Genomic DNA, 5,742 nt, shown 5'->3' on the forward strand with positions numbered 1-5,742 from the left:
CGATCTAATGCGACTATAAAATGATAAATTTATATTTAATAGTAATAATTAAAGTGATTTTCCGGCCATATAAGAACTGTGTTCTATGAGCGATGTGATACTCTTTATCAAATATTTCTGTTACCATACGATATACTCGTATTACCACTGATATAAAATTAATAATTAAATATTTTGTGATGTTCCTCATCAATATAATAAATCTTTATTTATTTAAACTTTATGCAATTTATTAACTAGTATAAGTATGAATATATACAAGTTTAATTCATTGTTATATAAAATAAAAACTTTCAGGTTTTAGGAAAAAAATTAAACAAGAGTCAGTTATTTAATTCTCTTATATGTGTGCATATTTGTTAGCTATGAAAGTTATAATTTGCCGAAGGGTAAGTTGTAATAATCGCAAAAAAGCGAAAAAAAATATTTTCACATATCTTTACGTTTCAAAGTTTTCTGAATATTTTGCATGCTTTAGAAAAGATGGGACACAAATTTTCGTCGACGATTTGAAAAATTCAAATAACATTCAATTTTCATTGAAGGGGAGACGTGTTGATTTGTTCCAGCAATGTGCCTTGAGTTACGATGCCATACACTACTAGTTAACAGATGTAATTTACAACTACTATTTTAACTTTTTGAATACTATTTTCTCCCTTTGAGCACGAAGATAATAATATTAGCTTCATACTCTAACATCAATTAATAGCTAATAATATTTCGCATTTATTTTATTATTTTATTTTATGTATTTTATGTATGTTGAGCAAGCGTGTTTTCGAAAATATCAAGCATTGACACATAGCAAGTTGAGGTTTAAGATTTTTGAATATGGAAGTGATCAGGATCTTTTGTATTGGAACTTAAGCAATATTCAACTATGTTCCGATCTGTGTCTGAATTATTCCGAACTGTGAATGATTTGAAGAGAAGAATAGAAATGTAAGCCATGATTGAATATGATTCCACGATATAGTTCCTTTTTTATGTTATTCGTAATCTTGTTTTAGTTCGATCTATTTTGCAAAAATGTTTGTAACATTTCACAACGAATCATTTATTATATGAATAGATTTTGTAAAATTTATGCGTTGCACCATAAATTCTGTTGAAATTGCTATCAACTATTAATCGTTAAATCAGATATTAGTTCAAATATAATACTATATTCATTATATCTTGTGTTTAAAAGACATGCGAAAATATAACATAGAAAAGCCTCCAATTCTTTATATAATCTTGTTTGACTATATTTTCCTTTTGTAAGTAAAAACGACGGATTCCGTAAATTATTTCACATGTAAGATAATACGATATGTAGGTAAATTGCTCATAATGAATTAGACACGTCTAAGTAATTCTCTAGTTTCAATAGACCAATAGATATTTTGCAACTAATAGATATACAAATAAATAGATATACAAATAAAAATGTAATTTTTAAATATTTATGTATCGATAGTTGATAGATGAATGGATTTTTGGACAGCGCTATGGGGCGACATTTGTGATAGGTTAAAGTTTTTGGTTCGAATTTTGATTTGATCCCCAACGTGCAAAATTCCATTTCACCGTTAAATGATGTCAATGTCTTCAGTTTTAGAGATTTGTTATTACGTATTTTAGTTAAGCATGTCTTGCTTGATTGTCATGATTTGTTTTGAATAAAATAAATTATATTCGCTAAAGCGATTTTTGTATTTATAAAAATATAGATTTTAATCATATAAGAGTGATAGTAAGATGACTCCAATATAATTTTTTATCAAACGCGATACTTAAATTCCGTTTCATATTTTGCGCAAGAATTTTTAATAATTGTGCCTCACTTAGTTTGAGGTATAATAGTGCGATATATTTTGATAGTGCTATTGTAGATTTTTCCACTATTAGTTTTATTTTATAGCTAGAATTAGTAGTGGAAAACACATTTATACGCGCGCTATATGTATAGCCGTGTAATTTCGTGCTTAGACGATTTAGAGTTGGAATTAAAAGTTTTGAATGTTCAAAAACGGACCAATGTTTTTTTGCAATGTTGTTTTGATTGATGTTTATTTTGTTATTGTTAGTTTTTCTCCGTATTGTTTGGTGCATCCCTCTGTCGTTTATCTGAACTAAAACTTGTTCGATCACTCTCTTTATATCGACCGTTAGTATTGAAGTATGAATTTTAAAATTTGGTATAATGAAACAGATTTCGTTTCGGATATTCGGTTTAACAAGTTGTAGATCAGACAACAGCAGACTTGTATCGGACTTACAAGGCGTTTCCAAAATTACGCGAAAATTAGTTGTTAAATTGATTGACTTTAACACGTCTGGATGAGGTGAAGTTATCATAAACGGTGAATTGGTTTCTGTTTGATTTCATATTTCAAGTGAAATATGACGTTTTAATGTTACTTGTCTACTATATTCTATGTCTTCGATATTTTTTGCAAATTGAATTATAGTACCAAAACTTTTGTCAATAATCTTAGTTGTATTAGTAATAGAATACTCTTCGCGTTGTTTTTCCATTTCAGTAAAGTATTGTTTACCGTCGTATGGTTCGCGTATTTCTGAAGATGTATCTACTTGAGCTTCAAAGTTAGATTCATGATTTGAAACCGAAATTGATTTAGAAATGTTTAATTGAGGTTTTGGTATAATTTAAATTGAATTCCGAACTAGTATCTGATTTATTCAATGCTGCTAGTCTAAGTTTTGATAATGTTGTCAAGCATTTGTGGTATTTATCAAAAAATTCTTCTAATTCGTTATCAAATAAATTATCAATTTCTTCTTTATCATCAAGTAAAGTTGCTATTTTGACAACTGTATCTTCAAATAAGTCAAAAATAGGTCTTACATATTCTATAAAACGGCTTATTTCAGAAATATGCTAATTGCGATTTAATTTCTAGTTGCTTTATTTTGAGTGATTTTAAAGTTTTTAACGATTCCATCTTGTCACAGATCGTACTAAACTTTATTAATTAAATAAGGAAAGATTGATAAGAAGGAAATGTAGTTGAATAACCTGGTTTCTTGCTTTGCTTGCGCTTGTAGCTGTAGCTCCAAATTTGAACTTCCTATCTTGATTTTGAACTTTCTCTTTATTTAATTTTGATTTATTTGGTTTATGCTTGTTTTGCTTGATTTCCAATTCTATGTATTTGATTGCCTTCGATTGCTGGACGACTCGTCTGGACCAATGTTTTTTAAATGATTGTTTGATTGAATTGCAAGTTATAATCGTAATTCTAATAATTTTAATATGTTTTTGATTATGTTTTGAATGATTAGATTTCAGTTTTATAATTATTTATTGATGATTTTTTGTTTTCTATCTCAATATATCGCACCCTTTGATATGGCGCGAACAGTATATTAGAACTATAGTCAGAATTAAAAAAATCTTAATTATTTTCGATATACAAAAAATTTTTTTTTTAAACAGAAATAGATTTTTTTTTTTTCCAAAATCAATTATTTTGTTAAGACAAGTAGAAAGTTCTTTGAATCATTTAAATCAAACGCTTAGTTTTCTTGCACATTTAGCTCTGTATCTTCAAAATGGCTGGGCCTGCCTTTGCCAAAAGCTAATAAATACTTCTCCCAATCATTACTAATTGAATATTTTTTAGATCATTCAAATCGGATGCTCCGTGCTCTCAAAAACTCGATTTCTTTTTTCTGCACTCTTTACTCCGTATCTTCGTAACTGCTGGACCTGCCTTTGCCAAAAACTAATCAGCATATCTCCCTATCAATAGGAATAGAATGTTTTTTGGACCATTCAAATCGGTTCATCCGTGTGCCCGAAAACGTGACCGAAAAATTGTATCCATACATACATACATACACACACATCCATTTTTTCTGAGGTATGCCAAAATGTTCAGAAACCTTCAAAACGTCGAGAAATGTAAAAATTTTCAATTTCGATTTTTGGACGATTACAATAACTTACCCTACGGGAAGTTAATAAACAATATTTACCCTAAATTCAGAAGCGGTTAAGAGCGACGGGTCTTGTTTCAGAGGTTTGATACCCGTTTCGAGCAGCCTGTTGTCAGGCAGCAGTGACAACGATTTTCACTTGGAAATATAGATAGCAATATGTTTCCAAGTGAAAATAGCCCTTGCCTGGCATTGCTGCACCAATAAAAAAGTCAGCCCTGTTAGATTAATTCTAATAACAAATATCATCAAATATGGATGGATTAACCATTGGGTTACCATCTACAAAATACGAAGTGAGAAGTTTCAGCCCAACAGCTCATAGGACGTAAGGTTCTGATTGCTGTTAAAAAAAAATAAAGAAAAAAAACCTAAATTCAAAATTATTATTTAACTAACATTTAAAAATATTATTTAATTTATATAGAAAAACAGTACACATTCGTGTAATTTTTTTTATGTTTTGTTTCCACTGAAGAAGAGTCGAATTGGGACTCGAAACGTATGTAAAATCATTTTAAGAAACATATTGTAGTTTTGTTTCTATTTATTGTTTGGATAGATAATACATAAATAAAAATAGATGCTTGTTAATTTTTTTCTTCCCGTATCGTAGTTATAGTAATGGGCCAAAAATCTAAAATGAAAATTTTTGCATTTCACGACGTTTTAAAGGTTTCTGAAAATTTTGGCATACCTCAGAAAAAAGGGATGTATGTCTATGTGTGTTTTGTATGTGTCCACATTTTTTCGTCTACGTTTTCGGGCGCACGGATCAACCGATTTAAATTATTCAAAAAACATTCGATTCCTATTGATAGGGAGATGTGCTGATCAGTTTTTAGCAAAGGCAGGTCGAGCTGCTACGGAGATATGAAGCAAAGAGTGCAGAGAATGCAAATCGAGTTTTTGAGAGAACGGAGTATCCGATTTGAATTATCTAAAAAACATTGAATTTGTAATGATTGGGAGGTGATTAGTATTTAGCAAAGGCTGGTCCAGCCATTTCGAAGATACAAAGCTAAATGTGCAAAAAATGGCAGTTTTTAAGAGAACTAAGCGTCCGATTTAAATTATTTAAAGAATTTTCTGCTTGTTTCAACAAAATAATTGCTTTTTTTTCAAGAAAAAGTTTTTTTTGTATATCAAAAATAATTCAGATTTTAATTTTAATTATGTTCTGATATACTTTAAACAAATAATTTCAACTTTGCGATTCAATTTATATAATTCTTATAAATATTAGACAATGTTACAATATTTATAAAAATCTATTTGAAGATATTTAATATTTCTCGACCATTTCGTTACGGTACGGAAAGTTCGAGCAATTTGCCTTAAGGTACAATGCCATACACCACTAGTTTAATAATTTCATTATTATCATCATTTGCTTTTTATTTTATATTAAACTTCAATGGAAATACTGTCACCTTTATTTTGTATATTTTATTGCAAATTTGTATCAAATGTTACTAGATGTTATATTTAGCAATTGTAACTGATACTGAAATTAAAAAAAAAGAAATATTAGACACATGTAAATATATATATATATATATATATATATATATATATATATATATATATATATATATATATATATATATATATATATATATATCTGTGTGTATACATTTGATCTGATAGTAATTTCAATTTGTTCATTCGCATGAAGTTTGCAATGGTTTGGAGTGAATACATACGCACAATACCTGTGCTAATCACTTGATATGACAATTGTTATCACTGCGTGGCCCGGTCGATGTCGACGTGCTTCATGTGATAAGG

The sequence above is a fragment of the Ctenocephalides felis genome, unplaced genomic scaffold (assembly GCF_003426905.1).
Source record: "Ctenocephalides felis isolate EL2017-DRISC unplaced genomic scaffold, ASM342690v1 CF-g0.4_SCAFFOLD_01886, whole genome shotgun sequence".
NCBI classification, from domain to species: Eukaryota; Metazoa; Arthropoda; class Insecta; order Siphonaptera; family Pulicidae; genus Ctenocephalides; species Ctenocephalides felis.